We start from the raw sequence: 24299 nt of genomic DNA, 5'->3' as shown, positions 1-24299 counted from the left end.
AAAAAGACAGGTTTAACTAGATAGCTTTTTAAAAAATTAAACAATCAATCAATCAATCATGAACGTGTCAGAGGCATTTAAACCAGAGCAACTCCATCTTGAATGGGGGCTGGTAAAACAATGCTGAGACCTACTGGGCTGTATACTCAGAGGGTTAAGGCATTCTAAGTCACAGGATGAGATAGGAGGTTGGCACAAGATACAGATCATAAAGACGTTGCTGATAAAATAGGTTGCAGTAAAGAAGCCAGCCAAAACCCACCAAAACCAAGATGGCCACAAGAGTGACCTCTGGTCACCCTCACTGCTACACTCCCACCAGCACCATGACAGTTTACAAACGCCATGGCAATGTCAGGAAGTTACACTACATGGTCTAAAAAGGGGAGGCATGAATAATCCACCCCTTGTTTAGCATATCATCAAGAAATAACCATAAAAATGGGCAACCAGCTGCCCTCGGGGCTGCTTTGTCTATGGAGTAGCCATTCTTTTATTTCTTCACTTTCCTAATAAACTTGTTTTTACTTTACTCTATGGACTTGCCCTGAATTCTTTCTTGCATGAGATGCAACAACCCTCTCTTGGATGGAGTCTGGATCGGGACCCCTGTGCTGTAACAAAAGAATTTATTTTCATTTCTTTCTAATAACTTACTTTTTCTTAAAGAAGTCGAAGAGAATGGAGCCTCAAAAGGACTGTTCAATGCACATTTGGACATAATAATTACCATCTTCCCTGACTTCAGCAAGCATACTTAGATCAATCACCAATGTCAGACTATAAGCAGAAAATCAGGGGCACAAACTTTGTTGTTGTTATGGAGGTGAGGAATGCCAATAATTAGAAAGAAAGTAGAGTTGGGTCTTCTCTCTGATATATGATCATAGGAATGCAGAAGAACTGGGCCTTAAAGAACAGGCAGTAGGACTTGAGGAATTTGCTGTTAACTGCCAAAGGAGGAAAGACTTGTAGGATTAAAAAAAATGCTCACTAACGCTTTCCCACAGAGTTTGTCCAAGGCACAACTCTGAGACTGCCTTACTGCATCCCCTTTCAGCAGGTGTCACCCTCCTTGGGAACCGAAATTGCTTTTCCTCTCCCTTAAACATTTGTCTTTTATATTAGATGTTTTCTCCATATCCGTGTGGATAAAATTACTGTGATAATTTTCCCCAAATAGTTGCATTAAAAATACTACATTTCACTGAGGAAGGCAGTAAAATACATTTGTAATATACATGGGCTGTGGAACCAGTTCTGGGTTCCAATTCCAGTTCTTTCTCTTTTCTCTTTGTGTTACCTCAGTCATGTTACTAAGCCTTTATGAGAATCATCTAAAAATGGAGACAAACAGATATTCCTCACATGATTGATTTGAGATTTATATGAGAGAATATACGTAAAACCAAGCAGCCTAGTACTGGTTAAAATGGGGGAGACGGTCCTAGTTTTATTCTATTAGAGGAATGTAAGGTGCCCACAGCAGGATATTCTTATGAGGCTCCACTCCAGATCCGGAGCAATGAGGCTGATGACTAAAGCTTCTTAAATGGTTCTTTGACCTACCCCCTAAATGACTTAAAAAATGATAACGTTGAATCACAAGTACAAACACCTGTAGCAATCTTTGCAAAGTCATTTGGGTGGCTTCACCTGCAGGGAGCTAGAACCCAAGACTCCCCAGTTATGTCATCCAGCAGTGTTGACCAAGTTCAAAGTACTTTCAGATTGACAACTTGCTCAAATACCACAGCAATCCTGTCAGTAGGCAGTATTCTCATTTTAAACATGAAAACACTGAAGAGCAGGAAGATAAAGTGGCTCTTAATGATGGTGCTGGGATTTTACTCAGTATTTTGGATTTAGAGTCCATGGGTGTTTTCGATTTTGCCCCCACGAAGCTCTACTCTATGGTTATAAAAAACAATGTGTGGTGGCCTAGTAGTGATGTGTATTACACATAATGGATTGTAAATAACCAAGTAATTTTCTCCAAGACACTGCGACTATTAGTAATATTTATCATCACAACAAAATCCCTTTGTTGTGATAAATGATTAATACGTAATAGCCACCCAAACCAATGAAAAACAGCAACAACATAAATGAAGAACCATACTTTTCCAAGTGCTGCTAAAAAGGAATTTTTACTTATTTTATCTTTATGCCAATGAAAAGAAAGGTTATTTTGCTGAATTTTTATGATTCATTCTTTGGACAGAAAAACTCAATTCTACAGGTTCCTTGGTAAATCTGTGTATTACAGTTGAGATCAGCACCACTGTTAACCTTTCCTTTGCCAGCAAATAGCAATTACATGATAACTACAGGGTAATTCTAGGGCTTTGTGTCTTTGAATGCAGGAATAATTTGAGCCATTCTAACTGTAAATTTGAATTGTTTAACATATGCTTTCCACAGAGTAGAAATACATTTTAATGATTTATTTCACCTCCTTAAATGTACAATTTTCCCTTTTTTAGAATCAAGTGATTTCATAAATATAGAAAGTTTAGAACTCTAGTAAGGAAACTTGAAATAAATCAAGAAACATTTTCTTCATTTAAACATGGCTTAAATTGAGCATAAAACAAGATTCTCAGAAACATCGAATAATTGCATGATGACTAGAATTTTTTTTTCTTTTTCAATGAAATAGATAAAAATATTCAAGGCTTCTATTTGTAAACCATTCAAGTTGTAGTTTAAATTACGTAAATTGTCAAATAAGTGAAAAAGCAAAAATTTAAAATGGAACTTTCTTCTACTTTTACTACTCTTTTCTTTCCCTTTCTCTTAAGCACTATTTATGGAATATCCTGTCTCTATATTTAGTTTCCAGTCTCTATTTACTATTTTTTATTTGTTCCACCTCTCTTTTCTTTCTTCCAAATATTTGCAATGAAGTGCAAGTATATGTAATCTATTTGTTTACTCTATTTGTTTATTCTTTGAAGATCTGTCTTCTCTTCTTTATTATTTTCAGTTCTTCTCTTACTTATTTGCTTTCCTTTCAACTGCACTTCACACTTTCTCCTTCCCACTCCATTAACTGAAGTTTCTCTCAAAATCATCCCAACACATCTCATTCCAATACTGGGTGGTCATTGTATTGTTCATACTCTGGTGTTAACAGAATCATGTTCCACACGAGATGGAGTTTGGGGAAATGAATCAACTACTCACTGCTCACTGACCTACTCCATTGATGGGCTAGAGGTCACACTAAGACAATTCTTACATAAAACAGTGTATCTTATAAAAATCATCTTGTAAAAATTCAGTCTATAGATGCATATTTCCTCTTCTGCATAAAAGCATACCCATTATTTAGGACTTGAAATTTCACTCCATCTATGTCCATAAAGACATAGTATTTTTGTGTCTGCCTATTACATACAGAAGATTCATGTATATATTTTAAGACTCCAAATAATTTGAAAGTGTTGAAAGTTCACTTTTATTCCTTATACTCCATAATAAAACTTCTAACAATTTTGTTAAGAAGCTACAACCCACAGTAGTAAAGAAACACTATTAAGCAATAAAATAAATAAAATTTGAAAGTCAGGCACACAACCCAGTATGCTTTAAATCTTACTTGTTCTTTAGATCCCACGGGTGTTCACCAGACGTCTCCCTAAACAAAGAAGAAATGTGACAACAATTAAAATGTGAAAATGATGCTATTAAAATACTGCTCATTTAGGTGATGCATGTTTATATTACTTAGCTAGTAGAAATGTCAAATTCCAACAAGAAGTGAAATTGTTTGTATTTTGGCATTTCCTTTCACACTTATTGTTGTAAAAAAGCAATTTAAAATGTTCCTTTTAAAGCAACAAGAAGCAAAACATGTTATGATTATTCTAGAAAAAGAAATGATAGTTTTAAAATATTAAATGTATTCCCTAATCAAAATTATATATAGTAGAAAAGAAATAACATATAGAACCATCAAGTATCATTCAATAAAAACAAACATGTGCTAGAAAAAACCTATGAAGAATTCTTACAAAAGGGAGTATTTCTTGTACTGAAAACCTTTGTTAAGATTTTAATTCCTTGGTAAACATAAAGAAAGCTCACTGAGTTTCTTTGAACAACATCACAGGATTTTTATTATAGAAAGACAGAATCTACCAGACAATGATAATAATGTCATCAAGCAAGAAAGAGAAAGAAAGAAAAGAAAAGAAAAGAAAAGAAAAGAAAAGAAAAGAAAAAGAAAAGAAAAGAAATCTTAATTTTAAAATTAGACTGAGGGAAAGGCTTGCTAAAATTTTAATTATATACCTGGAAGTTTCGCTGGGCACAGTGGCTCATGCCTGTGATCCCAGGACTTGGGGAGGCCAAGGCGGGCAGATCACTTAAGTTCAGGAATTCGACACCAGCCTGGCCAACATGGTGAAACCCCATCTCTACTCAAAATACAAAAAAAATTAGCCAGGTGTGGTGGCGTGCACCAGTAATCCCAGCTACTCAGGAGGCTGAGGCAGGAGAATCACTTGAACCCAGGAGGTGGAGGTTGCGGTGAGCCAAGGCTGCACCACTGCACGCCATCCTGGGTGACAGAGTGGCATTCTGTTTCAAAACAACAACAATAACAATCTGGAAGTTTATTATTAATATAATTCGTTATCAAGGTTGAGAAAGATACAAGTCCATGAAAGTGTTGTAGTGTTTCAGGAGTTTTATAATTTATAAGCAACTCTAAAAACTGGGCACATATGTTGGCACTTTCTCAATGATTTTCATTAAACTTGTTCACTTTTTTTTTTCTTTTTGGAAGAGTGGAAATGAAGAAATTAATCTGGATTCTATGTGAATAGCTGAGGCAAGTGGAGACATTAATTCATTTCTGTAAATTCCTAGAAAATGACAACTGATCTTGAGTTACATAAGGCTAATCAATGGTGCTCTGCAGACATGGGAGGAGAAGAGAAGAGTAGAGGGAGGTATTAAAAGGGCGATAAATAAACTTTTGGAGCTGATGGATGTGATTGTTATCCTGATTGTGCTCAAGACTTTATAGGCATATACATGTGTCTAAACTCATCAAATGGTATGCTTTAATGCATGATATTTTGCATTAAAGCATTATAAATTATATGATAATTATAGCTTAATAAAGCTCTGAAAAAGTGGAAGGATATGAAATATATATTTAATGTAGAGCATGAAATGCATGGATAAACCATTCAAAAAATTAATGGGAGTTGGTACTCTTGCGATTTTTGTTTTAAAAGATTATCTGTTTGCTGTGTGATGACTAGATTGAGGAGACAGTGATTGGAAGTGGAGGTGAAATTTTGTAAGAAGGCTTGGACCACCACATTGACAGTCGATGTAAAAGATGCTGGACTGGTTCATGATATAGTTAGAAGGTACAAAAAAAAGGCTGGTTGAGGCACTGAATGTGAAGGTAAGACAAAATAAGGAACCAAGAATGATGGCCAGGTTTCTGGTTTGAACAACTGGATGTATGTGCTGCCATTTTCTGAGATGGTAAAAACTCAGAATATTATAAGATTTAAGTGGAATACAATAATTCTATTTTGTACATATTATATTTGAAATGCTTGTGAGACAATCAAATGGAAATGTTAAGTTGGGTAAGGGTTTCTAGAAGCCAGAGGATAAGTCTGAGTTACACAACTAATTTTGAGAATTGCCAGCATATATCTAATAGAGTGAGTGGCTGTCATGAAATGGAAGCAAAGGTCATTGAATGAGAAAAGATAAAAGCACCCAGCGTCAGGATGCTAGATGACGTATCTGCTTGGATGTGTACATCCTCTAAATAACCGGAATGAGAATGAAAAGCAGTTATAGAGGCCAGAAGCTAATTTTAATTATTTCTTATGTTTTTTAGAGACTGCTTTCTAATGCTTATGTTTAAATGTTCACAATGTAGGCAGGACACAAAAATATAATATTTTAGCAATTAACCTAATGTGCTGCCAGTTTAACCTTTAAATTATCCTCAAAGGTCTCTGGATGTCTAGTTATTTAAGAGGTAAATCACTTCCCCTAAAGTACATCTCTTAAATAAACATATATTTTGTTACATAAACACCTTAGAAATCAAATTAGAAATGAAGTACAGTCAAGTGCTGCATAGGATATCAGTCAACAATGGACTGCATATATGGCAGTGGTCTCTTAAGGTGATAATGGAGCTGAAAAATTCTTAGCGCCTAGTGATGTGGTAGCTGTTGTAATGTTATAGCACAATGCATTACTCAGAGCACGTACAATTATGTATGATACATAATATTTGGTTGGTGCAACAGTAATTGCAGTTTTTGCCGTTAAAAGTAATGGCATTCACGCTTGATAATAAACGATCAATGGTATTAATACTTGATAATCAGTGACTGTGTTACTGGTTTCTATATGTACCATACTATGCAGTACTTCATATTGTTATTTTAGAGTGTACTCTTTCTACTTAAAAAAAAATGTTAACTACAGAATGGTCTCAGGTGGTATTCCAAAATAAGGCAGTGTTGTCATAGGAGATGACAGCTTCGTGTGTGTTATTGCCCCTGAAGATCTTCTAGTGGGACAAGATGTAGATGTGGAAGAGAGTGTTAGTGATGATTCTTACCCTGTGTAGGCCTAAACTAATGTGTGTGTTTGTGTCTCAATTTCTAATAAAAAAAAAAAAGTAGGTCAGGAGATCGAGACTATCCTGGCTAACATGGTAAAACCCTGTCTCTGCTAAAAATACAAAAAATTAGCGGGCTTAGCGGCGGGCGCCTGTAGTCCCAGCTACTCGGGAGGCTGAGACAGGAGAATGGCGTAAACCCGGGAGGCGGAGCTTGTAGTGAGCCGAGATCGCTCCACTGCACTCCAGCCTGGGCGACAGAGCGAGACTCCGTCTCAAAAAAAAAAAAAAAAAAAAAAAAAAAAAAAAAAAAAAAAAAAAAAAAAAAAAAAAAGAAAAAAAGTTTTAAGTACACAAAAAATTTAAAAAGAAAAAACTGTGTAGAATGAGCATATAAAGAAATATTTTTGTACAGCTGTACAATGTGTGCTTTAAGCTAAGTGTTATTACAAAAGAGTCAAAAAGTTTTTCAAGGTTTATAAAGTAAAAAATCTTAGCTTACAATGAGAACACATGGGCACCGGGAGGGGAACATCAAACACTGGAACCTGTAGAGGGGTGGGGGCAGGGGGAGGGAGAACATTAGGACAAATAGCTAACGCATGCGGGGCTTAAAACCTGGATGACCGGTTCATAGGTTCATCAAACCATCATGGCACATGTATACCTGTGTAACAAACTTGCATATTCTGGATACACATGTATTCCAGAACTTAAAGTAAAATAAAAATAAAAAATGTAAGAAAATGTTAGCTTACAGTAAGGTAAGGTTAATTGATTGTTGAAGAAAGAAAATATTTTAAAATGCATTTACCGTTGCCTCAGTGTGCAGTGTTTATAAAGTCTATAGTAGTGTGCAGTCTTGTTCTAGTCCTTCACATTACTCACTGCTCACTCGTTGATTCACCTAGAGCAACTTCCAGTCCTGAAAGCTCCATGCATTATAAGTGTCCCATGCCGGTGTACTATTTTTAATCTTTTCTACTGTATTTTTATTGTACCTTTTCCTTGTTTAGTTATATTTAGATACACATACACTGGCCATTGTGTTAGAGTTGCTGACAATATTCAGTACAGTAACATTCTGTACAGGTTTGGATCCTAAGAACAACAGGCTATACCACATAACCTAAGTGTGTGGTAGGCTGAGCCATCTAGGTTTCTGTAAGTATGTTCTGGGATCTTTGCACAATGATGAAATCGCCTAAGGATGCATTTCTCAGAATGTATTCTTGTTGTTAAGTGATGCATGACTGTACAGAGCTTTGCTAAGATTTTCAAAGAAGTCAACATAATTTGCAGAACTTGAACACTCTTTCTTTGTAACATGTGCATAGAATATGGAGAAACTGTAATATGATTCACTGAAAGTAGCTGGAAAATCTGTATTGGAATACTCAAAAACAGTTGCTTTTACATGTCCATAGAGATCAACCACAGAAACAGAGCAAACAATATTGGAATTATAGGGTATTATTATAGAAGGAAAATGAGATGTAGACATTGCATGGCTGACATGACTGGTATTTTTCAAGGTAATGCTCAGCCTGAGAATAATCCATAGTAGATTCGGTTTTGTTGGTTTCCCTTGGCTTTGAATATTAGGGGATGTTTGGAAGTCAACATCCCAGATTTGTGTTTCTTCATTTGTAAAATGGAACTTATACAAATAACTTCACAGGGTTTTGGTAGGAATAAGTGGGATAAAGTGCATGCAAATGCTTTGTGCAGTGTAAAGTACCACAGACTGCGCAAATAACACCATCACAACAGTAAGTGAGACATCCTAGCTAAATGTGGCACTTGATATTACTCAAAAGAAATGTTCAGTGAACTGAGTTTGTGTACTGCATTTAATTTCATTTAGAATTTTCTAAGTTGTTACTAAGGCCCAGAAATAAATATCAACTCTTCATATATTGATTAAAGAAATGTGCATTTTGTTTTTCTTTCTTTTAACTTTGCACACTTTCCTGAATATGAATTTTTGGCACACATGATAAACACAAAAGGTCTCTTGGTGGATTATTTGGACTGAAACACAATTCTGAAATATGATTTTTCCATCATTTCCATTCTTCTATTTACACTTAGTTGCTTTTATTTAATCTTAAATTTCAACTTTATTTTAGATACAAGGGGTCCATGTGCAGGTTTGTTACATGGGTATACTGCATCCAGCTAGTGAGTATAGTACCCACTAGGTAGCTTTTCAACTCACATCCCCTGCTCTCCCTCCCAGGCCTAATAACCCACAGTGTCTATTACTCCCGTGTTTATGTCCATGTGTGCTCAATATTTAGCTCCACTTATAAGTGAGAAAACGAGATATTTGGTTTCCTGTTCATGAGTTAGTTTGCTTAGGATAATGACCTCCATCTCCATCCATGTTGCTGCAAAGGATGTGATTATTTTGTTGCTTTTTTAATCTTATAATTTACTTTCTTTTCTTCTTTTCTCTATTTCCTGTGATATTGCCCAGCTTTCTCATTATGTCACTTCAGTTAAGATTAAATCATTGATAATCATTTTGTAGCTTATTATAAAAATAATACAAATTTTTATTTTTGTAAAAATAATTTAATATAATCACCATTGAAATTTACAAAATACATTGAAGCAACAATAAGAAAATGAAAGTGATTCATAATCCTATCACTGAGAGGCAACTGCTCTTAACTTTCGGGTATACAGCTACCCAGTCTCTTTTCTATGCATTAATATATATTTTATAAGTTCATTAATGATGTCATGTTCTCTTTTTTTACTTACTTTTCCATGAGTATTTTTAAATGATGTGAATGTTTTTCTACAGCATATTTAGGTAGTACATAGTTATTTTAAATTTTAATTTTATGGATGAAACATAATTTGTTAGACCTGTCAAAAAGGCTATTGTTGGTTCTTTGTTTTTTGGGGGTTTTTTGTATAAACAGCCTCATGATAAACATCCTTCAGGCTATATCTTTGCATGAATCATGATTAATTCCTTAGGATGAATTGCTGGATGCAGTCAAGCCTGCATATTAAATTACAAAAATTATAATATCTATTGCCAAATTACACTTCAAAAAGGTAATAACATTTATCACTCCTACAAGCAAGACAGGAGAGTTCCAAGTTCTCCACACCGAAGCTAATAGTAGATATTATCATTTTAAAATCTGTGCCAATTTGATAAATAAAATTATTTGTTTTATGGTTTTAATAGTGTTTGGTTACCAGTTCTGTTGAAAAGTTAATTTTTTTATTTGTATTTGTTAGTTTCTGAAATGCTCCTTTATGTATTTTTTGCCTATTTATCTATTAGCACACATGTCTTCTATAACTACTTGTAATAACTTTTAATATATTAAGTATTGATTACAAACATAAAGATTTGATTAAAAAGACCAATGATGACTTTAACATTTTCAGAATTAACATATGCCAAGATTCATCCTAAAACCCAAGAGAAAGTTTAACAGCTTTTTCACTTCAAGTAGATGCAAAAGTGATTATAAATAGATGAACAAATTTAAGAAAAGTTTTATGCCTCATTTTTATTGCCCCATTTTCATTCAAATTTGAATCAGTGTTGCATTTAGTTTATGGTTGGTTAGTCCCTGGTAAATTTTTTGGATTGTTTACATAGATATATTTTTATTCACTATTCCATCAGTTATATTTTACTTTTTCTTTCCCTTGAAAGTGTGCAAACATTTTTCATTGCTTTATTACTTTATGACTTTATTTTTCCTTTATTACCCTGGAAGAGCAAGATGGTGTGACTAGCTTTTTCTTGACATTTTTCCAAAGAGGGAGGCTTTACTGGTATGGCTAAGGTTAAGACAACAGCCACCCTGCAGTACCATCTTTGTGAAAGGTTTTCTTATGTTCTGATAAGCTGCCCAATGCTTTGTCTTAATGTTGATGTCATTGTACAGAATGTGGCTTCTTTGAGCACAGCAGCAAAATTGTGAATGTAATCTTAAGGGAATTCATGAGCAGATTTGTATTCCTGTGTATACTCCTCTAGACTTTGACTTAGACATTCTTATTCCTTGATAAAAGACTAGAAAAGCCATGGAGCTTCAAAGATTGTAAACTAGCTAATATTCACTAGTGGTTAGCAAAGAAGCATGCCACACCAACAATGAGGAGAACTGAAATAAAATCTCTTAAATTATTATAATGCTTTATAGTCTGTTCACTATCTCATGTAACACTCACAATAATTTGGGAGTGGGTAAGGAAGATATTGTAATGGAAAAAGCATGAGTTTTCAGGACATATTTAGTAGTCACATGATTTTGGGCAAGTAAATCTCTCAAAAAAGTCAGTCTCCTTTTCAGTAAAATAGATATAAAAAAGAAAATAATACTTATCTTTCATAACTGCTGTGATTAGAAAAGATGTAATGGATATTTAGCAGTTAATATTTACTTCATCATTTATTTATTCAACACATAAATTTGAGCATCTACCATGAGTTCTTTTCTAGACACTAGGAATTATAGTCTGCTCAAATAAACATTTTATGCTAAATGAGAAAGAAAGAAAGAAAGAAAGAAGAAAGAAAGAAAGAAAGAAAGAAAGAAGGAAAGAAAGAAAAGAAAAGAAAAGGAAAGAAAAGAAAAGAAAAGAAAAAGAAAGACAGGTGTATGGATGTATAATTTCAATGAGAACTAAGTGCCATGAAAAAATAAAACAGTGTATTGTGGTAGTGAATGGGCAGCGCTGGGTAATGCTATAGAGGATAGTCAGGAAGGCCTTATAGATAGCTGATAATTTGAGCTGAGATCTTAGCAAAAGAAAGAACAGCCATGCCAAGAGGAAGGGGTAAAGACCTCTAGAAAAAGAAATAAATGTAAAGGCTCTGGCACAGGGACCAGCTTTAATGCTTGAAGAACACAAATGTGTCCAATGTGGCTAGAGCATGACGAGCCATGAAAAGCCTGGTTTAAGACAGGTAAGAGAGGAGGTGTAGGCCAGATGTTAGATTATGTAAGGCTTTGTAAGTCATGGTAAGTTGGCCATAGTAAGGTAACAGAGAGCTACCGTGATAATAATGAGGAATACAATAAAGATCAAGCTTATTATCCATTAGATAGTTTAAGAAACTGTATCTTTCTTTGTCTAAATGTGATACAGCAAGGTAGTCATGAAGTCTGGTTTCCTGTCCAGGGTTTGTTCAGTTTTATTTTCTGTATGTTTTTTTGCTGCCCATAATAGTAATGGTTTTTCATCTTTCAAGCCCAAACTTGATTCCTGCTCTTGATTTTTTTGTTTCTATTTCTTCTTAAAGGCATTTGCCAGTTTTCTGCATCGACATTAATGCTGAAGAAGCGTTTACAAGATTTAATAGTTTCATGTAGTAATTAGATCTCTGAAATTCAAACTGCTTTATTTTCATAAGAACTATAATTAACAGACACCTTTAGAGCTTTCTCTTTCTCTACCTACCCATGCTCCAAACCTCTTTTCTGTAAGCTGGACTCTCCTACTCAGACATTTTAGCCTTATAAGCCAAAGAGAGCAAGTTTCAATTCACATTTCAGGAAGGAATCTCCCCAGCCAGAGCTTCGTCTCTTAAACCTACTTTTGTCTGTTTGAGCCTTCTGCTTGATTGCTGATTTCTTTCTCCCAGTAATGGCTTTTCTCCTTCACTGGATACTCCCCTCTCTATCCTTGGCTCTGGCACCTGCTATGTCTGGTATTCCACCCATTACTATTTCAGATTGTACTTCAGCTTTCTTGCGTGACATCTGGCATACATTCTGAATTTTGTCCAGCTCATTTACTACCTTCCCTCTCTGCTTTTCCAGGTGGATTTGCCAAATGTAACGATCAACCAAGAAAGAATTTGTTCCCCCACAAGGCTCTCTGCCTGCATTTAAATTAGCAATAACCTTAATTTTAAGAAGAATAGATAGATACACAATGTATATATCTGCATGTCAGGGTTTTATCCATTTGACAAAAACTGTTACGTGGAAAATGCACAGGTACACTATACAAACACTAACTTCGTTTGTGGTCATATGGAAGTTTTTAAAAATACTGATCGAGTTTAAAAATCATTTTTTTCTAAATTACTCTCATAAATATAAATTTTGGATTTCAGAATCAATATTCTTAACAGGAAGAGTATAGTATAATATTAAGTGTTGATGTGGGGCTTTCAACCCAAATAATTACCCTAATTCCAGTTATTATACTGCATATTTGTATCATAAAATCTTCAAGAGCTATCTATCAAGAGGTCTCAATAAAATCAGAGTACATTTGAAAAATCCTATCATATTTCATGGAGAGGATATGGGTTGTAACCGGGAATACTTAGGCTTAAAGGGAGAACAGGGTGTTTAGTGATGGTGAAGTTTGTTTTCTCTAAGTACAGATTTCAATTATTCTACATTTTACATAAGATCTGCTTTGTCAAACTTATCCTAAATTTTTATGTTATTGAGTCATGCCCTTTAAACTAACTGCCACTTGGTCTACTAACAGTTCTTGTCATATAAAATGGTGATAACATAAAAAAATCCCCTGTGATGAAAAAATATTAGCCACATTTAGTTTATTTATCCTCTACACCAGGATTCATTTCTTTAATCTGTAATTCTTTGTGCGAAATCTCATCAAGGGCTCCTTGTGTAAGTAAACATATACCCCACCATTGCATTTACCATTCCCTGACAAAGCATTTGCCACTGCCTTTCAACACATCGACAGAGTAATTGCACAAAACCTCCCTATCACAAATTGATGTTGGATATCCCTTATCAAATCACTTTTTTCCAACACATTCTTTTATTAAATCTTCTAAATATGTTTCTGAGAATTCTTCCATACTGATAAGATAATCAGACAATATTTTTTGAAGCTCACTAAATTATGTCTTTCATAATACTATTATGCTCACTATATTTCAATATTCTCACCATTCCATATACAAATAAATTGCAGAGCTAAAATTACAGCAGGTCACTTGACTTTCTATTTAGTTTGTGTTACTTTTAAATTTCTGATATTTCATTTGTCCTTCTAAAACAGGAATGTATTACATTTCAGAAAATAAATCTTTACTAAAACCCAGAAACCTAAACTAACAATTAAATTCGTGACAATATAGTGTGGAATCACAGTTGATAAATTATATAAGACTTGATTAATAAAGTCTATTTATTTATTTATGCTATAGTAACTCCATTTTATCATCACTCCATCAACAAATATTTACTGTGTCTTCTCTATGAAAGACATTATACTAAGTGATATGAGGTACAGAGAGAAGAATTAGTCTTCAAGATATTGGCAACCTAGCTAGGGTGCAGTTCTCATGCATTAATTACAGAAAGTAGCACATGGGAAATGCTAGCTGAGTGGTACACCTAATGCATCTCATGAGATGAAATTACAGTCTTGTGGGACTGTACTTGGGGAAGTTTGCCCAGGCAAGTTAGAATTTAAGTGAGAGAGCCTTATATATTATTAGTATTTAATTATGTTGAAAGGAGGACAGATATAAAAGTAGAAGCATAAGCAAGGAATGAAAATGGGGGGCACAGAGTATTTTGTAGAGCTGCATTGTCCAATATGGTAGCCACTAGTCACATATGGCTATAGGGCACTTCAATTGTGGCTAGTAAGAATTGAGATGTATGATTGTGAAGATTCAGTATGAAAAATAATGTGAAATATCTCATTAATGTTAGTCATTATTATCTATTAAAATGAGAATATTTTGGCTATATTGGGTAAATATAATATTATTAACACTAATTTCACATATTTATTGTTACATTTTATAGTATGGCTACTAGAAAATTTAAATTACATACATAGTTCACATTTGTGACTTGCATTATATTTCTATTGGACAGTGTCAAGCTATTGAGTAACCGTTGGAAGGTTGAGGTTATTAAATATGTATTTTTAAGAAAAGGAATCAGACTTAAAAGTGCTGACTGGTTAGGAGGGGCTAGAAATTAGAAATTTAAAAAATGATAACCTACTCAAGGCACCACACATGAGGTAACAAGGGCTGGATAAAGCAGGTGGCAATGGGAAAAATTGGGTAGCAATGTACACTTTCTTGTGTGCCTGGCTACTTGCACTCAACAAAATGTTATTTTAAATTGTTCCTAGTGCCAGAGACATTATAAAAGAAGACTTTCAGAATAATTAACTCCAGTGACTAGGCATGGAGACAGGAAAAGGGAGGGATCAAATACTCCTGAGACTCTAAACTGAGGAGGCAAGCAGAATGGTGATGGAATTTGATGGGAAAACCTCTTTGGTGAGGAGAGTTATAAGTCCTGGAATGTATGGTAGTGGTGGAGTTGTGAGGATCATTAATATCTCAGTGGAATTATGAATGTAAGGAACAGGTAGATGGCTGAGTCTGATTTAATGGTGGGACATCTGGGAGAAAACATACTTATGACTTTGGTAAAATGGATGTGGAAATAAGGGGAATGGTTAAATTGATGAAAGACATTTGATGACCATCTTGGCAGAATTGAATGTGGAATTCAAGGGTGACAGTATGATTTCAGGTGGCGACTCATTTCCAGTTCTTTGATGCAGAGCCAAGAACTGAACCATGGGAAATACTGACATTTGATGGTTGAAAATGGATGATCTACAAAGACAGATGGATCAATCAAGAAAATGGGAAGAGAACAGTGTAGGGTCATGGAGCCTAAGGAAGAAAAAAATGCCAATGAGAAAGAACTAGCTAATAGGAAATGTATGAAAGGATGTAGATGGCATTTTATTATTTAGCATCAATATACTATCTGGCAGGAATGCAACCCTCAACCATGAAATCTCAGAAACAGCAGATGTTCCATGATTTGTCTTACTGCCTTTGGATCACATGGGCCACACTTGGGCCTTTTTTTTTTTTTTTTTTTTTTTTACAGGTATCTTTGTTCTTCTCTCGCTCACGGGTAAGTATACCTATCAAATAAACTTTCTTCTGAAGAAGGTCAGACTTATTGTTTACTGTAGCATTTAATATCTGCATCTTCAATCAACACTTACCATAGACAGACTGATATTATCTTTTTTTTGTACATACCAAGTCTCCTAACTTGAAAGCTATGTTTTTGTACTCCATCTGGCTGCCTCTCTAGGACTGCCCTTACTGCTTAAAATATACCACGCATAAAGGAAACAGAGCCAATAAAGAAAGATTTAGGGCTAAGGTCAGCAGGAATAATTGATCTGGACTGTCAAGAGTCACGGTTCTCCCAAGAATCCATATGTCATCATTGGTTTTTTATTTCTCCACTAGTTTTTATCCATTATTTTTCTGTAGAACCTTTACTGTTGTTTAAGAGCGGAATCCACCTTTATTAATTCAACAAGGTGCTAAGATACTTAAAAGGTTATATAAATGAATCCAGTATGTATCCTGCATACTCTAGATTGCAATTTATACACATGTTTACATGTCTATTTTCCATACTTAAATCTAAGATCCTTGAGGAAGGAACTGGTTCTTATTCTTATGTAGTGGTGGAGTTCTGAGGAAGATTAATCTCTCAGTGGAATGAAGAACATAAGGAACAGGTAGATGGCTGAATCTGATATAATGGTGGGACATCCAGGAGTGAACGTACTTAAGACTTTGGTAAAATGGACGTGGAAATAGGGGGAATGGTTAAATTGATGATAGAGACTTGATGACCATCTTGGTAGAATTGAATGTGGAATTCAAGGGTGACAGTAAGATTTCATGTGGTGACTTGTTGACAGTTCTTTGATGCAGAGCCAGGAACTGAACCACGGGGAATACTTACTAGTATTTATATTATGAACACCTGAAAGGCCATTGGCACCTAGTAGACTGTCAAATCACATTTGTTTAATGAATATAGTCATGTGTCACTTAATGACAGGGACTGATTCTGAGAAATGCATTGTTAGGCAATTCTGTTGTTGTGTGAACATCATAGAGTGTGCTTACACAAATCTAGATAGTATAGCCTACTACACAACTCGGCTATGCAGTAGAGCCTATAGCTCCTAGGCCACAACTTGTATAGCACGTTACTGTATTGAATACTGTAGTCAATTGTAACAGAATGATATTTGTGGAACTAAACATATACAACCATGGAGAAGGGAATATGTTGCACTATGACATTACGATGACTATGACACCACTAGGAGACAGAAAATTTTCAGCTCCATTATAGTGTTACGGGACTACCATTATATACGTGGTCCATCAGTGACTGGAATGTTGTATATATACATTAGTGAAAGTGTGAATTTCTTCTTGAAGGAGCCTGTAGTGAAGACAAAATTCATGCACAAATAATCAGAATACAAATAGGAAAGAGACACCTGACAAAAGTGCTCAGATAAAAACATATTAGGGGTTAGGTGAAAGAACAAAAAATGCCTCATAGAATAAATGGGACAAGGCTTCCTGGAGGTGCTGGTATTTGAGCAAGGGCAGAAGGATGGTAGAATTGGAGAGTCAAAAAATGGGCCATTTTACTAAATGGAAGACTACCTATTGGTCTTGTCTACAGATTTTGACTCTTTTATATTTATTAAGGATAAACACATATTTTTCATGACTGGTTAGGTTTTATTTGAACTTCTGTAATTTTTTTTTTCATTATAAAAAGTTTTTTTTTTTTTTCATAAAAATTTTCTTAAAATATGTAGCCACACAGCCAAGTTTTATTTTAAGGACAACGGCATTTTTACCTCCTGTTTCGCGTGAGGGTCTGTGGGTTGTAGGAGATGAGAAAAGAGAGTTCCCAGCTGCTACAGCTCAACAAAACCCCTAAAAATGATGACTGCATCCATTTCCACCCAACGCCACATTCTGAAAGTGATCTTTTTGAAACGAGGATTGCAAATAGCTTCAGCTTCTCAAAACTGCAATTGCTTTTCATGGTGTGGCGTTGCTGTCTTCATGCTGACACAGCTCTCAGCACCGACACCAGCCTGCCTATGAACCGTTAAAGATATTTAACTTCCAACAATATAAACAGTATTATACAAAAACAGAGAGGCCTTGTTTTTAATAAGCTGAAATGGATGAAATGGGCAGGCATGAAGCAAAAATAATTATGAGGGAAGGAAATGGAGACAAAAATGAATGTCTCTCCCTCCCCGGCCCCCAAGGACTGCAGACAATGTTCTATACCTTGGGCCATGCTCTGAAAAGATGTATAAATAGGAGTGAGAAATTGGTGCTAGAAAAAAAAAATATATGATTAAAAGGACGTGACGTTTTCTGCATATTCAATGTGTTGGGAAGCACTTTTGTAGTCCACACAAGGTTTGCATCCCAGCTCTGGCCCTTACCAGGGTTTTGTTTTATTTTTTTCCTTGGCTAAATTGCTTAATCTTTCCAAGTTCAAGTTCCTGCAAATAGAGCTTATATTAATGACTTCTTAGGGTTGCAGTGAAGATACTGAGACAATATCTATAAACCTAGCTGGTTTGTACAAATATCTTGGTGTCTTCCCTTCCAGCCTGCTTTCCTGTCCCTTCCCCATGTGCACTAGGGAAACCTCTCTGTAAGGGACTCTTGGACCAGCAGATAAACTTCATATTATTGAAATGTGGGCTACATTATCTTTCACTGCAAAGATGATACTAATCACCCGCCATCTGTAGTGCTCGTGCATGTACTTATCCTTTCCTAATGCAGATGCATTTGTATGCTGGGATGGGCAGCTGTACTCTTTCCCTCTGTTCTCCCTTGACCTTCTTTTCTCATTTGGCTCACTGGGTATGGTCCATAGACATGACATACAATTTGGCAGTAATTATATCAGTGTTTTCCCACAGTGAATCCCTTTTCCAAGGATGTGTGATAGAGTCAGAAACACCAAACTTTATTGCTGGAGAAGGCTTTAGAAAAGATATGATCCAAAGTCTCATAAAGAGGAGGAAAGATAGGCCTAAGAATTAGCTGACTTGCCCAAGACATAAGGAAAGTTAATGGCTGGGTTCAGACTGGAATCACAATTTCTGCTGCTCCACTCAGAGCTTTCCAATCTTACCCATATCTCAGAAACGGGAATTTTTCCAACTTTGTCAGAAGAACATCCAACCGCAATACATACAAATATTAAATGCAAGGCCAGCCACATGAGAATCTATAAAAGGATTCATCATTAGATGATTCTGATTGTGAATATCTTTTGGAAAATACTAGAGAGAGATACTTGGAAATTATTTTTCCCTTCTTTGATTGGTTACAATTCTGAATGTGCCTATGTTTAAACCAACCTCTCTCCTGCTCTCCCCTCCCCTTCTCTTTCTCTGTCTCTCTCTGTCTCTATTCTTTTATTCTCTCTTGGGTTTAGTTAGTTGCCCAGGTGGTCTCATTTGATGATTACACTATTTCAGGCATGAAACACCATGACTTTTTGCTGTTGGGACTGCAGTATGTAAATTGACTTGAGTCAATTGTACCTGATTTTCTAAATTGCCTCTGGTATAACAATTCTCCCACCCATAATAACCCATTGAAATCAAACAATAGGATTGATTACACATTCCTCACTCTGGGGGAAACTCCATTAGTTTTACCTGAATAAAAACTACAGAACAGGGCCCATTTTGGGGTAAGTAGTATACAAAATTCTCCAGGAAGCACAGTAGAAATAAGCTTGAAAGGCTTAAACATTACTCTTTAGCCACAGGGAATATCAAGCAAATGGAATTTTATTTACAAGTCACAAGAAGGAAAACAAAGGCATACTTAAGTGAGTATTGCACAGTGTGCCAGATTTGGCAGAACTAACATTTACTCTGGCTTGTCTTCTGGGACAGAGCAGTAGAATACAGGTGAATCCTGGAACCTCTAGAGCTCTGTTAGGAATCCATACACAGCGTATCTGTCTCCAGGTTGGGATTTTCCAATTTCATGCCACAAGTAATCACAGTTGTTACGAACTCTGGAATGGAGTCCCAGCTCTTCCACTCACTAGTTGTTTGATGTTGGACAAGTTATTTAACTTGTGAGTTTGAGGTTTTTCAATGCCTAACCTGGGTTTAAAATACCTGCCCTACGTGTCTCCCAAGGTTGTTGTGAACATCAAATGAAACTAGGCAGAACAACTGATTTGAAGACGGTGAAGTGCATTGTAAACATAGGGAATGGTTCTTATTTGAGGTAGCCTTTTTTTTTTACTGAGCTTGTACATAATTCTATAAGATAAAGAGCTCAGCCAGTGGTGATGGCTTTTTTTTCCCTAATCTACATTCATACATAGTGGCTACAGTGTAGTCAGACTGTGGAGTCAGATTAACCGTGTTCACATCACAGCTCCCCATTTACTAGCTCTGTATCTAGAGGCGAGACATCCATCTGCCCAGACTCATCTGTAAAATGGGAATAGAAATAACATCTACCTCACAGGGATGTTGTGAGACTCAGCAATGCAGTGCAGGGGGCAGGAACACCACTCAATGAATGCTACTTATTAGTAGTAGAAAATAACTTCAACATGCACGAATATTCATTTGGTGCCTTTCTCTGAACCAACCAAGAACTTTCAGTGCCTGGTGCAGTCTGAAATCTTGGTCTGAGTGATTCAGATTTCTCATCTCTTTGCAGGAGGGACTTCTGGGGACCTGTAAGCGAACTAAGGTGATATCGTGGCTCTGTCTAGATTCCTAGATGGTGAGCTTTTGGAGTGTGGGATTGGATTTTTTGCATCTCCCTGAATATTTGTATTCATAGTGTCTAGCATAGAGTCTGGCACATGTCTGTGGTCCTCTGCTCAGTGAACACTTTTGCATGAATGAAAAAAGAAATCTTTGCCTAGTGTAAGGATGTAAAGGAATGAAAAACAGGAGGCTTAATTCCTCCTGCTTAAAATAAGAGCTATTTCCTTTTCCTCCCGGTCAGAACATGTACTGTAGAAAACCTGTATATAAAGCACCTTCTCTGTCTTTTTGAAATGTATCCTTTTAGACATAAAAAGCCTTTTGTCAGCTTTATTATCTAGGAATGTCTCTTTCAAAGACCCGAGACTCATCTCTTTGAAATGTAAATATCAAAGGGAACGGTGTCCCCATCTTACAGTTTTCCATGGGAAGGCAGGAGCCTAACATCAGCTGGCTCCATGCTCCAAGTTATAAACCTCCCTCCTGTCATAAGGTGTTTTTCCCCTGCTTCCTCTCTCCTCTGGATACAGCCAGTTAGGTAACATAGATGGTCACCTCAATTACCAGGTAAAGTTAGGATGACTGTATGCCCAGTGGTGCTGTCAAGTCCTCTAACCTGAGGACTAGTTATTGTTTATCTTGAAAATATGTGTGTAATTGGGTATATATGCTTGGCTATAGAAAAGGGTGAGATTTTGGTTTGTTTTTTTTCCTTTCCGTTCACTTTCTTAGTGGAGTGGCTGTAATGCACATGACAGTCTGGTTTAATGCTTATTCAATAATGAAGGTGTTTCTTTCTCTACAGCATTTGTGGAGAGAATTTCTGGGTTGCAAGAAACATATTGAAACATAGAAATATATGTGAAGACTTATGATGGTAGCGTAAGTGCTAATGTTTTTAACTATTAATGTGCTTTATTATTCTTAGCTATTTATTTGTGTGCCTATAAGCATTCAACAAATGTGCCTGCTTCTTTTGAAACTTCACTAGGTTGTTTTTCAAGTGTGTAAGATTTAAGAGTTTCAACTGACTGACTCACTAATAAAGATTATTCTCCTTTTGGCATCCAAGGAAAGTCTTGATTCAATAATCATAAATTCTTATTGGCCTCTGGCTAGGATTGCCTTCCTCATTTGCAAATTTTCAGAAAATTAAAAAAAAAAACTTGGTAGTTTGTATGGAAACTAGGGATTTCCAGAACATTTCCTAAACAAAAGAGTAAATAATTAATGCTCTTCGAAGTAGAGGAGGAATTTAAGACAGCTTACATAAAGAAAATAAAATAAGCAAGTGAAGACACTGAGACAAAAAGGAAGTGATTGTTAAAAATATAGGGTCTTAATTGTCATAGCCAACAGCAACTTAAGGATACATGATATTAAATATAATGTAAATCCTAGATGGGATTCTGGAATAGCAAAAGGGCATTAAGTAAAAAATTAAGAAAATCTGAATAGAATATAGACTTTAGTTAATAATAATTGGTCAATAGTAGCTTATTAATTGTATTGTAATTCAATGTACCACTCTAATGTTAGATGTTAATAGAGGAAATGGAGTATGAGGTATAAAGGAGCTCTATGGCAGAGAGGGAGAATAGGTTAGACAAAGATGCTAGGTGAACATTCTAAAATGTATTCTTTATCTTTATATGCCTAATATTAAGATTATATTTAATAGTTTCCCTTCCTCCTCTCCTGTTTGTCCCCATATCTGACCTCTCTCCCCTGATACACACATATCCCACCCTGTTAATGAGATCTCAGAATGCCTCTTGGTTGAGCCTGCTCAAGTTTTGACAGGAACAAAGCAACAGAATACATCCAACATCAACAACTTTGGTCATTCTGTATTTTCTCATAGTTCAGTGAACTGGGATGCTTCCAACTCTCCTTAAAAATGAAAGTTAAATTGGTTTGAAGACAAATGCACAAAAATGTATGCTTCCACAGTGCAATCTACAAGGTTGGGTACTGGGTTAAAAGTAAAATGTCATCTACACAATGGTATGTACATTGAAGAAACCCATTAATATCAGGAAGTAACTCACTCCGTGCCTGGAATCTGGAATTAAATCTAGAACAAACTACAGAGCCTAACAACGTGTATCTCAAGCTAAAACAAATCCAGAATGTGGGAGTTGGAAAGGATTTTAGAGATATTTAGTCCAAATCCTCCATTTTATGGTAGGGAAACTGAAGCTAAGGGAGGTTACCTGATTTGTCAAAAGTTTCGTAAAATGTATGTTTATAGGTCACTTTAATTCTATAAAGAGTCTGAGAAAGGACTAAAATAGAATGAAAAAAGGATATAGAGACAATGGTTTGTGTTAGCAAACCTCACCGTAATGATTCAGCCATTAAGATGAACTTCTCTAGGGTGAACTTTTCAGCCGTACTAAGCTTTATAAATATAATGGATGGCAGAGCTAGTTTGCTCTAGGACAGAGCATGCTTACATGGTAAAACTTAAGAGCTCTGAAGAGGATTCCCTGCTCTAAAAGTTACTCTCTCAACTGCTAACTGAACTCTGAGGATTATTCATCAGGAGAGATCAGTCTTATTCCATAACTAAGGGCTTAAGGTAAAAGTACCCTTGGAATGATTCCCTTTGTTTTTCCCTTCTTTAAAAGATTTATCAGGTGGTACAGAAAGCTGTCTAGCAAAAATGGCCACAGGGAAGTCCAAAGATATCATAGGATTAAGCATTTAAATAAGCTAGGAAGAGTGGAATAAGTAGGCTTTTCACCAGGGCCAGATTCTTGGAGGGTCTTATTTCAGGGCACCTGGGAGCACAGTGAAAGCCAGCATTGGCTGACTATGTGAGCAGGGACTTGGGAAGCAGGCATGTGTGGTTTAGCGTCTGGTTTGAGCCATGCAACTTTGGGAAAGCCAATTAATTTTTTTGAAACTTAGTTCACCATCTATAAAATGGAAATAACTTCACGGAGTTGGGTAGAAGACTGAAATTAATAAAATAAATAAAATATTGAAAACCTACAGCAAATGCTAACTACAGATTTGTTCCCTTCCCCTTTCTACATTCCTACTCTCTCTTCCATGTCTGGATACAAAATCCTCTAGGGTGTATAATATTTCCAACTAGTCACACAACGTAAGCTGAATAAGAAATCAAAAAAAGATTGTGGGTGGGCAGGTGGGGAGAAACTGAGAAGGCAATGTATGTTTAACAGCACATTAGGGAGCATGAGCCCAGCTGGGCAGCTGGGACCTACCACAGGACAGTTTGGTCTACGCTGGCTGGTCCATCACCTTTCCTTAGTCTCAGTTATATTCATTTTACTTTCCTCAGCAAAATTCCCCCCCTTTGCTGTACTTTTAAACACCCCCACATAGAAATAACAGAGGCTGATAATACTGAACATGTACAATGAACATGTATACAAATATGTACACAAACTGAACATGTACATGAACACAATTCTTCACTTTACGTGCGGCTAATTTAATATCTGCTCAATGTTTGTGATGACTGTTTTTTTTGGTTTTTTTTTTTGAGATATAGTTTCGCTCTTGTTGCCCAGGCTGGAATTTAGTGGTATGATCTCGGCTCACTGAAACCTCCACTTCTGGGTTCAAGCACTTCTCCTGCCTCAACCTCCCAAGTAGTTGGGATTACAGACGCCTATCACCATGCCCAGTTAGTTTTTTGTATTTTTAGTAGAGATGGGATTTCACCTTGTTGGCCAGACTGGTCTTGAATTCCTGACCTCATGTGATCTGCCCGCCTCGGCCTCCCACAGTGCTGGGATTACAGGCATGAGCCACCCCACCTGGCCGATAACTATTTTTTTTTTTTTTTAATTTCAAAATTTCTCCCTGCCAGGAAGGTTTTTTGGTGTTTGATATACTGAGTACCAATTACTTTTGTAAAAACTTTTGCTGTATTTTCATAAGTATTACTTGTAAATAGAGTAGGGTGGTGGCGAGCACTCCTATCTCCCCCAAAATATTAAAGTAGAAAATAAAACAAGATTATGTTTTGAGAGTTAAGCTATGAAACAAAAAAAGAGTCTAAGCA

The 24299-nt window shown here is 35.9% G+C and overlaps 1 protein-coding gene across 1 annotated transcript in view; it reads right to left on the bottom strand.

Moving 5' to 3' along the window:
- The window catches only part of PTPRD (protein tyrosine phosphatase, receptor type, D), a 1303505-nt gene that overhangs the window by 723722 nt on the left and 555484 nt on the right, over positions 1-24299 (bottom strand). Inside the window, exon 4 of the mRNA XM_011937289.1 lies at positions 3605-3643. The gene's annotated coding sequence lies outside the window, so the exon portion shown is untranslated. The remainder of the gene's footprint in view (positions 1-3604; positions 3644-24299) is intronic.

This window comes from Colobus angolensis, unplaced genomic scaffold (assembly GCF_000951035.1).
Source record: "Colobus angolensis palliatus isolate OR3802 unplaced genomic scaffold, Cang.pa_1.0 Scaffold162, whole genome shotgun sequence".
In the NCBI taxonomy this organism is placed as follows: domain Eukaryota; kingdom Metazoa; phylum Chordata; class Mammalia; order Primates; family Cercopithecidae; genus Colobus; species Colobus angolensis.
The sequence above is the reverse complement of the archived record's forward strand: the minus strand, read 5'-3'. Positions and strand labels throughout refer to the sequence as shown.